The sequence below is a fragment of the Lemur catta genome, chromosome 3 (genome assembly GCF_020740605.2).
Source record: "Lemur catta isolate mLemCat1 chromosome 3, mLemCat1.pri, whole genome shotgun sequence".
Classification (NCBI taxonomy): domain Eukaryota; kingdom Metazoa; phylum Chordata; class Mammalia; order Primates; family Lemuridae; genus Lemur; species Lemur catta.
Window position 1 is genome coordinate 90,193,895 of NC_059130.1, and position 13,004 is coordinate 90,206,898.

At 41.7% G+C, this 13,004-nt stretch overlaps 1 protein-coding gene and 1 non-coding gene across 2 annotated transcripts in view; both read left to right on the top strand.

The window, feature by feature from the left end:
* AGBL4 (AGBL carboxypeptidase 4) overlaps positions 1-13,004 on the top strand; it is a 1,191,358-nt gene that overhangs the window by 785,583 nt on the left and 392,771 nt on the right. The window lies entirely within an intron of this gene.
* LOC123636172 lies at positions 12,133-12,239 on the top strand. The gene has a single exon (XR_006734379.1). It is a non-coding gene; the product is annotated as a U6 spliceosomal RNA (small nuclear RNA).

Consider the following 13,004-nt stretch of genomic DNA (forward strand, 5'->3'; position numbering starts at 1 on the left):
CTGTGCAACTGAAAGAAGAAAAGAAACTCACTTTTACTGAGCATATGGTAGGTCCCAGGCACTTTGCTAGGTATCTTCCTTCCAAGTGGGTATTTGTCATGTTTTCTGGCTACCCAATCCATTTTGAACACTTCCTGAGTCCTTCTACCTAAAGGTAGAAGTTAGTAAACACACTTCCCCAGCCTCTCCAGCACCTAGGGCACAGGTATGTGATCTAGGCTCCACCAATCAGGAGCACCACACAAGAAATCAATTCTGAGGCAAGCAACTGTGAGGCCTGGGCAATAAAGGCAACTTTAAATTCCTGGCCCAGGAATGTCATTAGTGCTGGCAGCATAGTAGTTGCAATAAAGTTGAATTGGTGGCACAGAAGTGGCAGTAGTGTTAACTGTAGCATCTGGTACTTAGTGGTGGGGGTAGCAGCTGTGGTTTTCTCATAAAACTAGTTCTGCAGCATGGTTTGGGGCATGGAGCTTAACCTCAAACTGTTTCTCTGGACCTTCAACTCATTGTGTGAACTACCAGATTCCTTTAATAAATTGCCTTTATGTTTAATCAGCCAGTCAGCTTCTGTTGCTGGCAACTAAGATCAATACCCCACTCATTATCTCAGTTGATCCTCACACATCCTAGTAAGGAAGAATTACTATCCCCATTTTCACACGTGAAAACAGTCTCAGAGGCTAAAGAATTCATCCAAGGTTCTACAGCCTGGGATCTATCCAATTCCAAAGCCCATCATATTCCATGTACATCATATTTCTCTGCCCTGGAGCTCTCTGCCTTATTGTTCCTTCTTTCTCTGCTCAGAAGCCAGAGGAGCAAGCACAGCAAAGAGAGGAGAGTGCTCTCATTACCTCTGCATCTGCTTGTGTGTTTTCCAAGAATATTAACATTCATTCCCTTCATTCATTCTCTTGCTTGTGAACCCTTACCCCAGCCTCCTCACAGAGTAATTCACTAACCACCCTATTTAATTAGCTCCTCTCCTCTCACTTTCTATCATATGACTCTATTTTCTTCATCTGATATTACTATTGTCTGATATTATCTTGCCCACTCTCTTTATTGTTTGATTGTCCTCCACTCCCAAATGGAATGTAAACTCCATAAGGGCAAGGCATTTTTTGCCCAAGCTTGTATCCTCAATGCCTACCACAGTGCTTGGCAGTTAGTAGATGCTCAGTTAATATTTGCTATAATATATGACACAGAAAGGCAAATATCACATGTTCTTACTTGTATGTGGGAGCTAAATATTAAAAACAACTGGTCTCATAGAGACAGAGAGTAGAATGATGATTACCAGAGGCTGGGATTGGTAGCAGGGAGCCAGTGATAAAGTAGGGATGGTTAATGGGTGCAAAAATATAGTCTGATAGAGTGAACAATATTTGGTAGCATAACAAAGCAACTATAATCACCAATAAGTTAGGGTATACTTTAAAATAACTTAAAAAGTGGGACTGGAATGTTCCTAACACAAAGAAATGATAAATGTTTGAGGTGATGGATGCCCTAATTACCCAGATTTGATTATTGTACATTGTATGCCTACATTAAAACATCACATGTATCCTATAAAGATATACAACTATTATTTACCCATAACAAAAAGAAAAAGAAAAAAGAAATACAAAAAAATGCTAAATGAATGAAATGAGAAAATGAGTGGATAAACATAAGTGTTATACTCTCAAAATAATTTCCTGGAAAAGTTGTACACTTATTCCAGTAATACTCTTATTTCCTTCTTAACTTTCATTCAAAAAACATCTTTAGTAATGACCTTTCAAATCCATTCTGAAGCTACACAGTAAAAAGGACCGGAGCTTTAAAATTATACAACACTTAGCTTTAGGTCTAGATTTCTCCATTTATTAGTTATGTGACCTTGGCAAATTATCCAACTCCTAAGAGCTTTTGTTTTTGCATCTTTAAAATAGAGACAATAATGCTTCCCTCATCAGGCCACTGTAGGGATGAGTATAGTAAAGTGTTTCTCTCCATACTTCATGTCACTTTTCCCACTTGTTCAACAATTCTGGCAAAAAATATTGACCACATTTGAGGTAATGTCTTAGCCATTTCAGGCTGCTATGACAAAGTACCATAGACTGGGTGACTTATAAACAACAGAAATTTATTTCTCACAGTTCTGGAGGCCAGAAATCTGAGATCAGGGTGCCAGCATGGGCAGGTTATGTCGTGGGCCCTTTTGTGGGTTGCAGACTTCCATCTTCTTGTTTCATCTTCACATAGCAGAAAGAAGATGAGAGAACTCTCTAGGGTCTCTGCTGGAAAGCCACAATCCCATGTATGAGTGTTCCACTCCCGTGACCTACTTACCTCTCAAATGTCCCACCATCTAATACCATCACATTAGGGGTTAGGATTTCAACGTATGAATTTGGGAGACACGTAAACATTAAGTCCATTGCCGGTAACTTGGCCTATCATGTATTTTCCATAAGTGGCTTGGGTAAAACACAGTCAGTAGCTTCCCCTCCAACTCTCTTCACATGTTAGTGTAGTCACCTTTGCACAAAATCCCAAGAATCTCACCAGAGAAGATATTCTTCTCAGACACTGAGATATAGTTAAGCCCACAGTAGTCCTACATCCTCATGCTCTGGCCAACAGTGCCGGTCCATACTGACCAGTTCTTTATTTGAAGCACTGGAGTGAGAGATAGATAAGAGAGCTCAATCTAGTCTCAGTTCTGAAACTGACATCTATATTACCTTGGTCTAGTTACTTCCCCTCTCTGGACCTAAGATTTTTTAAATCTCTAAAATGAAAATTCAGACCAGGTAACCTATACAATTTCTCCAAGTCTTATATGATATGAGTTTGCTTAGACATTTTTATATGGATTTTTGAGGTTCCTGAGTAAAGACTGTTGGACAATGTTATGGCTTTAAGTATCAAGACATAATTAGAGGAACTTAAATAGTAGGGGAGATGGTGAGAGGCGGGATGAAGTAAGACAGAGGAGAGTGGGAGGGCAAAAGCAGGGCAAAAGCAATAAAAAAGCAATAGCAAGATAGGGCAGATTTTAAAATTGTGTCTAAAGGACAAAATGTGTGCATGGCTGATATGGCCTCGCCAGGAGACCAGAAAATGGAGCTGGGAACCTTAAAGGTGGGTCCTGATGAATCTTCGCTGATCTCATCTGGCTCAGGCAGACTGCTCTGAAAGGCCTAAAGCCCCTCTTGTGCACTTATTTCCAGCATAACATTGTGAAAGCAGCCCCTCAAACCATGTTAGTTATACCTACTGAGTCATTGCTGAGCTCTGAGGATATAGCGACGGAAGAAATATATTCTCACCCATTGGAAGCTTATAGTGCTTACAAGTACTTATATTTGGCTAGCTGGTGATCCTGGGCAAGTTACTTAATCCCCCTCTCATTTTTCTCATTTCTTATAATCGGGACAATAAAATTACTTTTCTCCAAGGCTGTTGCCAAGATTGAGTGTGTTAATATATGTGTAGCCAATAATACATTGATATAGTATGCAGTACTCAGAGTGTATTTATAAAAGAAGCTTGATTTTTGTTTCCTACCTATAGGTTCAGACCTATTTAGAGGGATAGGGCTTACCCTGCCCTGGCTGAAAATTTCCCTTTTAGGCAACAGAAAGTCCTTAAATCACTTTAACGAACAAAACACAGCTTCAATTCAGTAATTTAAAATGTCCAATCCCAGACAGTAATCAAAACTCTGAATTTGATTTAGTGTTGTCTTCTCTGGTACCTCCATCCCCTAGCCAAGGCCTATTTCCAGCTGGGAGCTTGCAGGGTTAGGGGTAAAGTATTGATCCTTCTCTGTTTTTCACTCATCTCTTCCCACTAGCTCACCAAGGTTGAAGTGGGAGAGTGCAAAGAGAACAGAGGATCTCACTTGCCTGGCATTCTCCTAAGCTGGCTCAGGCTCTCTGTGCTTGGCAGATGTTTGCAGCTGACTCCCTCTCTTGTGGGTGCTTTCATGCATTCTCTGGAAGTTCTTCTGTTCAAGGGCAACCATCATTTGGAGACTGTGTCCCGTTCCTGCTACTGTCACTGCCCCCACATTTCCTGCTTTTTCTGGTGACTTGCTGTATATAGACTCTGAGAAAGAGTTCAAATCATACCAAACTGATTCTAGTTGCCATGCATCCCACATCTGCTCAGAATCTATTGCTTTGGCAAGCACCAGGGTCATCAGCCAATCTCAGTGTAGCTACTTCACTTTTCTCACAGTCTTTTGCTCACCAGATTTCTCAGGAAGGAGTTAGAAATCAGCCCACTGTGTTCTCCTCTCCCCATGCAGAGTGAGGGGAGAACTACCCCCTGGACCCCGCTTTGGGGGTATAGCATGTGGGACTCCAGGCTCCAAAAATCCCTTTTATAAAACCCTCGTTTATTTCCAACCCTCTTTTCCTTTAGATCCTTGAAGTGAGCAAGGGGTTTCAAGAGTCCTATACTCGGTTTCTAGGTATGCACTTGGAAATTCTGTATAAATTCTGACATTTCTTTGGAATACAGCATTACTCATTTCCTAGTGTTTCAGAAGGAACATCTACTTTAGCATCTCGTAACACACAGTGAGTGCGCAATACACGTTATGTCACTATTTCAAGCTCCCTTTTAATCACCCCAAATTGACATCCTTTTAATTTTTTTAGACTTTTATGTGTTTATCTCTTATGTCAATGACCAGGACTGCAACAGTGCATTCCACTTCTTTAGCTATCCTTCCTTGCACATATTAAGTGTCAAAGAATTGTCATTGAACTAAATGCCACATGAATAAAGGAGTGAATACCATTGACAGTATTCCTCAGAAAAGGCATCATTGCTTCACCTTTGCTCTTTCAGACTCTCTGAAATTGGTGAATCAAAAAATGCAAGACAGTGAAAATATAGATGATGTAAATTTTGGAAAATGATGGCGTGGAGATGGATGAAGGCTAAATTAAAGCAGCTGTTTATTGAGCCCATTAGCAGGGGAGGAGGACGTGATAGATCTCAGGGAACAGCAGAAACACTGGGGTTTTCAGAAGAAATCTGAAAGCAGATGGCAAGTGGATGAATCAGTGAAAGGCGGCAAAACTGTCTACAGAGTGGCAGTGCTCAGCAAGGGCAACTGCGGCAGGCAGGCTGTCACTGGGACTCAGGGAAGGAAACGCAGGCTGAGAAGGCCAAGGAAACAAGAGCAAAGGGAGCTCAGGAGGGCTCAATTTACAAACTGCCAACAAAGCACAAGGGAAACATGCGAAGAGCTAGAGCACTAGACCCATGCAGGGAGGGATCTGTTCTAGTCTCATCTGTGACATTGCTTTGCTGTGTGCCTTAAACAAGTCTTTGCCCTCTCTAGGCTTCTCTTTCTGCATTTGTAAGTGAAAAGAGAGAATCCAAATCTTCTCTAAGGACCTGTTTTCCAGGCTTTGTGAAAAGCTTTTGTGGGATGGTGTTAAGAAAGATTATTTTTCACTTTCACTTCCACATATTTCTATTACCTTACACACCTGGATTTAGAAGCTGTCATTTTTTAAAATTTAAAAGAACAAGAAAGATAGAAGGAAAGAAGAGAGAGAGAGGGAGAGAGAGAGAGAGAAAGAGAGAAAGAAAAGAAAGAAAAGAAAGAAAGGGAAAGAAAGGGAAAAATTCAAAGGACAGTCATTCATATTTTAGTGTGAGATTGCTCAATCAGATAGTGTTCCTATCAGCCCTCACCTGAAATCAGTTACATTAAGGGACTGGGTTGTCTTATTAGTGAATATCCTGAAAGTCTGTTGCATTCTGAGGAGTAGGAAAGGCTCTGGTGAGTTAATAACAGTGAGAAGCTTAGGCTGGTATTCATTTATTCTTTCATTGTACAAACCTGTTTTGAGCACTTGAAATTCTAAGGGTCCAGCTGGGGTTAGTGCAGAAAAATAGGAGAGGATGGAATAGCTGAAAAGCATTAGCCTCAGAGCCATTGCGTATTTTAATGTAATAAAAGGGGAATAATAGGCTGAAAGTGTGATCAGAGAGAAAGGTGAATGCTACCCCCTCTATTCTCTATCCAGCTTTGTCCTTCTATTCATTGATTATGGAAATATTTACTGATACCCTACTATAAGTAGGGTCAATATACAATTGAGACCCTACCATATGAGACACAGTGTTAGAGATAAAATGTTGGGTAAGAGAGTCCCTGCCCCTTGTGAAGCCTTCCTTCTAGCAAAATAGACAAACATTAAGCCACTAAACACAGTTAGTCATTTAAAAATGTGATGAAGGAGAAGCACAAGGTCCTAAGAAAATATACAGTGGAAAGGGCCTAACGTAACCTGGAGCATAAGGAAAAGGTTTTCCGGGTAGGTGACTTTTGAACTGGGCACAAAGAATGGGTAAGAGTTAGCCAGGTGCAGTGGCGTGCACCTATAGTCAGAGCTACTCAGGAGGCTGAGGCAGGAGCATTGTGTGAGCCCAGGAGTTTGAGGGCAGCCTACACAACATAGCAAGACCCCCTTCTCTTTAGAAAAAAAATGTGTTAACTAGATGAGGGCAGAGAAGGAGAGAAGTAGGCAAGGAAGGTGCAGGTAGGAAAGAGGGAAGGTTCCAGAGTGAGGGAAAGGAGCACAGTGTGATGAAAGGATTGAAAAGAAGGCCACAGGCAAACTGTGTTCCTGGGAAAGTAAGAAGGTAAGACTTGGACTCTAAGGTAAAGAGCTTTTTCAAGAGCCTCAAGTGTGCCCTTGGGCCCCATTATTGGCCTGTGTCCTCTGCTTCTGTCTTGCTCACATTTCTCCACAGACTGACTTTGCTCTTACTTCCTCCAGGATGCCATCAACAAATTCCCCTGCCTTGGGGCTATCAAGTCCTTCCTCCTCTATGCTTCCCTCTGCTCCTCTCCTTCCCATGTAACTATCAGTTTGTAAGTCTGTGTTTGCCGCTCAATTGTGAGTCCTAGACAGAGAATGAGTGTCATTTTTCTTTGTGTCCCCAGTGCCTGGCACGGAGCATGGCACCAAGTGCTTGCAAAAGGAACCCAACACAGTGTAGGGTAACTTTTTGCTTTCTGATACAAAGCTTAGAGATAGAAAGGCTCTCAGACTTTATCTTGTTCAGCCACTTCATTTTACCAATGAAGAAACTGAGGCACAGAGGGCCAAAACAAATTGCTCAATGACTTCCACCTGAGGTGCCAAAGCCAAATTCAAAACAAGAGTAATCTGGGTCCTAGCCCATTGCTCTTTCTCCCACACCCTGACTTGTTGATCAAGCTATCACTAAGTATTGTAAATATCTCCTATAATTGGTGTGCGCAGTTACATAAGCATATTTATCTATTTATACATTCATTCGGCAAATGTTTACTGAATGGGTCGTGGGTCACAGGGCATGGGTCAGGCCCTATTCCCTAGGGTAAGGATTCAGAGTTAAGAAGCACAAAGTGTTCACAGTATGGTTAGTGCTTGTGGGATGATAGAGCACACAGGCCTAAAATAATCAGATGACTTTAACTATAGTAAAATGACTTCTGAGACAAAGGAGAGGGAGAAGGGGTAATGGAAGAGGTGGATCTTGAGCTAACCATTGAGGGTTAGCTTCAGTAGGGAAGAGAATGGCATTCCTGATGTGTAGAACAGCATGAACAAATGTTCAGAGGAAGAATATCTATTCACATATTCAGAGTGATGATAATAATTAGCTAACATTCCTTGACCTCGTACTATGTGCCAGGTACTAGTCTAAGGACTTTACGTGTATTAACTCACTGAATTCTCACAATCTCCATTTTCCAGATGAGGAAACTAAGGCACAAAGAGGTTAAGTAACTTCCCAAGATCATACAGCTGATTAGTGGCAAAAAAAAAAAAAAAAAGGGATTTGAGCCAGAAAGACTAGCTCCAAAGCCCTTGTTCTTAATATTCTGCTCTGCTGACTCTTAACATTGCCTCTTGACAGTAAGTAAGGATCTGTGTTATATTAAAACGCATATTGGGGAGCACTTGACAATACAGAGTTGAGTCAGATTTGTTTTTGTTTTTGTTTTTTTTTTAAGACAGAGTCTCACTCTGTTGCCTGGGCTAGAGTGAGTGCTGTGGCATCAGCCTAGCTCACAGCAACCTCAAACTCCTGGGCTTAAGCGATCCTACTGCCTCAGCCTCCCAAGTAGCTGGGACTACAGGCATGCGCCACCATGCCCGGCTAATTTTTTGTATATATATTTTTAGTTGGCCAGATAATTTCTTTCTATTTTTAGTAGAGACGGGGTCTCGCTCTTGCTGAGGCTGGTCTTGAACTCCTGAGCTCCAGCGATCCACCCGCCTTGGCCTCCCAGAGTGCTAGGATTACAGGCATGAGCCACCGCGCCCGGCCTTGAGTCAGATTTTGAAAAAGAAATTTGTTGGGAGTTTTTCCCCCTATTAACTGAGTATTTACCAGATATTAGAACAAAGCAAAGCTCTCACATATAATATCTCACTTGTTCTCACTTAATACTCACAAATCTATGAAATAAGTAGTATCCTCCTTTTTATGATGTGGCTCTAAGGCCCAAAGCAGTTGGCTTGCTTAAGGTCTACTGAAGGGGCTTTGTATGTCTATCACAGGTGGTTAGGAAAATGCAGCAGGAAATGGGTATGCATAAAAACATTGAGCTGGGGTGTTCCCTGTGAATCAGTGTGGTCCTGGGATCTTGGTGTGGGATAGAGTGTTGGCTTTAGGTCCTGGCCCTATTACTTCCCAACTGTGTCTCTCTGGTTTCTTCACCTAAAAAATGGTGGTAACAATCTGTGTTCCAAGGACATTATGAGGAGAATAAGATGCGTGTGTATATGTGGAATCCTTGATTATTATTACTAAAACCCAAGGTTCATGCCTGATTTTATTGCCAGAGTTCTAACTCTTCTGTGAACTTTGAAGGACTTTTCAGTTGAAACCTCAATAATGTGGCAGCACCACAGAATAACAGGAGTGCCTCTTCACCCCTGAGGCAGGAAAGGATGGAATAAAGAGGGTCATCCTGTTGCAATAATTACATAGTGTCCACGGTTGTCACCATTTGAGGTGCCTCCAGCTGAACTGGGAGGGTTGTACACTTGATTTGCCTATTTTAGTCCTGAACTTCTGTGGACACTTTATGCCATGGGGGAAGGAATAATGATGCCACCTGTTAGAAACCATATTAGGGCATAACCCTGCACGTTGTTCTGTGACTGTTTTCCTTACTCATGAAGTGTTTCCTGAACTAGCCCCAGAGTTTAGATCAGATTTTAGGGCCTGCCTAAACAGAGTTGCTCCCTCCTCGTCAAACCCCATGGTGGAGTTAGACTTTGTAGTAGAAAGAAGGAAACTGAATTCTGTCATGAATTAGGATAATGTAAGACTTTATTCCCTTGCCCTGCCTCCCCCATATGTAACACTTACAGTTGTTTTTCTTAATGTGAAACATTTTCTGAAACTTTGCTAAGAAAATGTTTGACCAACCAGAAAGGGGCAGGGCAAGAGAGTACTAGAGTGCCCTGGGGGCAAGAGATGGTAGGAGGTTGCAAAAAAGGCAGGCTGAGGAAGCTGCAGCAGGTTATAACAGAATGAGACCTGGGGTGTGGGCATGCTGGGACTCTACATCTGTCTCTGTTAGCTGCTACTTGAATTATTTGGTGTTGCTCAGTTTCCACATCTATAAAATTGTGGGAGTTTGACTATATTATTTATAAGAATTTTTCCTCTGACAGCCTATGCAGCTGAAGTAAAGTCTGAAGACTTCATAATTTTACTTAGATACTGCCTCAGTTATGCCTAGCTATAGTAAGTCTTCAAATAGTTTGTGAGTGAATCGATCAATTTAATGGATGGATTGATGGATGGGAGAAAAGAAAACATCTACTCAGCTTTCAGGTGTCAACTCAAGCGTCACCTTCTCCATGAAGACCTCACTGGCCCCATTCTAACCGCTGAGAAAACTTAGCTGCCTCCCTCTCCTCTGTGGTGCCAGCTGGCCACCCCATCCCCACCCGGAGCTTCTTTTCACTCTGGCATTTATCATGCTGCTACCTTGACTACTACATACCACATATGAGCTGACTGAGGCAGCCCAGTGCCTTATTCACCTTTATATCTTCAGTGTCTGTCACAGGGCCTGGCATATGGGATGCTGCAGTCAGGAAATGTTGAATGTTGCTTACAATCCTGGGTAGGAGACCGGGCCTGATGCCATCTAACCCTTCTAACCCCGGCATGCTGTTATTCCATCAGTCTGTGCCTCTGAATAGATTTATATCCAAGAAGGCTTCTTTGAGCTTCAGCCCACCCTCTACCTCGGGGAGGCTTAAAACCACACACACATGCGTATACACACACACACCATCACCACCACCAACAAATGTCCCAGTCCCCTTTAGCTTCTTGTGTTTCCCTTCATTCAAGTTATAATCACATGGTGTTGCCTGTCTGTTTCTAGCTATTTCCATGAATGGACTGTGAGCTATAGGAACCATGTCTTTTTAGGACCGAAACCATGGCTTGTTCATCTTTGTAGCTTTGGTGCATGGCACAATGCCTGGAACATAGCATGTGCTGAGTAAACATTACTAAGTATATCTTGGAACATGCATCAGTGGGTGTGTGTGTGAGGGTATAAGGACCCATGAGAGTCAAATTGCTTCACAAGGTAGTTGAAATACCTTTAAATAGCCACACTTTTGTCCTGAAAGATCTCAACCTTCATATGTACTCATCACCTTTATCAGAGCAGCTCAGAGTGTCTCTAGCATCATCTGGTAATCTTCATTCTGAGAGACAAAAGCATAGCTAACTGAAGCCACTTGCAACTTTCTTGAAGCAAGACATTTTTATTAGTCCGTTTATTTATTGTTTGCCACTCCTGCCACCCCCCTAGGATGTAAACTGTATGAGAGCAGGGATCTTGTCAGTCTTATCCCCCTTGATTCCTCAGCCCTAATACAATGTTGCACGCACAGTTGTAGACAAACTGTATGAGTATGTTGACTATACAAGGGCACAATGAGATTGACTCTCTTGTTCATACATATTTTTTGCATAATCAGAGGAAATAACTATGATAAAGGGGAAAAGGCAATACTTAGATAATTTGTTTAAAATGAAAGAATACAGATAAATATTCAGTCCCCACTAGTAGGAATATTCATAGCCAACCCATCTACTTGCCAGGTATGTGGTATGTAAGTACTTTGTATATGTAACCTTCCATCCTTACTAAGCTTGGCAAGTTAGTATTTTCCCATTTTACCAATATGGAAACTGAGAGTGGAAGAGGGTAAGTAATTCACTCAAGATTACACAACAGTTAGAAAGTGATACAGCTGTGATTCAAATCTGAGTTGAACATAGCCCTAATTTTTTCTCACTACTCTTCTACCTTCTGTCTACCCATCAAACTTTCATTTATTGAATACTTACTGTGTCTTGGGCTTTGTCCCAAATTCTGGGAATACAACATTAAATTGAGACACAGCTTCCAGTGTAAGAGGAAGACTTAGGAATATGGGTAGCGGAGTTAACATTTTTGAGCATTTACTTATATGCTAGATACTGTTCTAGGTTCTTTGCCCCAATTATCTCATTTAATCATCACAACAATCCTGTATTTCAATGCCAGAAATTAACTTGCCACAGAACAATGCTACCATGAAGTGCCCTTCTTTTTATATTCGTTTCAATAGTATCCTACAGAAAATACCTTGGGCTCCAAAGTGTTACAGAATTTAGTGATTCATCTCTTCTGATTCACACATGCAGAGCCATTAATCTTGGTCAGATACCCAGGCTTTTATTGACTATAGTAGGAGCCACCACTGCCTGCTGATGTTCAGGGTCCTGCTGAACTCTTCCTCCCTGTGAATAAATTCCCCCTGAAGCTTCTATTGATCCTCTGCAGTAACTTCCATCAGCATCCCTTCCTCCTTCCTTTCTTTTCTCCCCTTTCTCTGCCTTCCCACCCTCCTCCTTTCCCAATTTGTCAAATACATCTGTGTATTTGTCAGAAGCCCTGGAAAGGGTTCAAGTTTTATGTTTTGTTTTTTGTTTTGGTTTTGATTTTTGCCTACAAAACTTCTATGTAGTTTTGACTTTACTTTTCCTTTCTTCTTTCCGAGATAGAAAAGACATCATTGGGTGCTCGCTTTGGCAGCACGTATACTAAAATTGGAATGATACACAGAAGATTGGCATGGCCCCTGTGCAAGGATAAAACACAAATTCATGAAGCGTTCCATATTTAAAAAAAGAAAAGAAAAGTCATCATTGAATCCCACCATTGGAATAACTACTATTGAGAGCCAGGTCACCGCGTGAGTGACTGATTTCTATTCAAAAGTGTGTCACTGATACGTAGTCATTATATGTGACTATTAGGGGTCAGGGGCAAGAGGAACTTTCCCAGCTTCACTCACCATAAGCACCTTCTCCTAGGTCTGGTTCCAGCAATTCTAGACAGCCTATCACATAGATAAGTACCCTGACCAGTGTCTGTCCCCTAAGAGGTATGCAGGGAACAGGCACATATCTGTAAACCATTCTCATTCCCCAAAAAGCTACTCATATCCTCCAAAAGATGCTTTCCACTCTTTTAATTCAGCTAGAGATGGTAAAGGATCTTTTTCTGGTCTCATCACTACCACTTACTAACTGTACACTTTGAGTGTATCACTTGAACTCTGATTGTCAATTTCTTCAACTCTTAACTGGTGTCAGCAGTCTCCATCCTGCGTGCCTCACAGTGACATAGTAATTGTCAAGGAGAGTGCTTAGAAAACTGTAGAAGGACTAGAACAGGGTTTGGCAACCTCAGCACTATTGACATTTTGGGCTAGATAATTCTTTTGTGAGGGAGGCTGCCCTGTGCATTGTAGGATGTTTAGCAGCATCATGGCCTACCACTAGATACCACCCTCCTCCTAGTTGTGACCACTAAAAATATCTCCAGATATTGTCAGATGTCCCCTGTAGGTTAAAATCATCCCCAGTTAAGAACCACTAGACCAGGG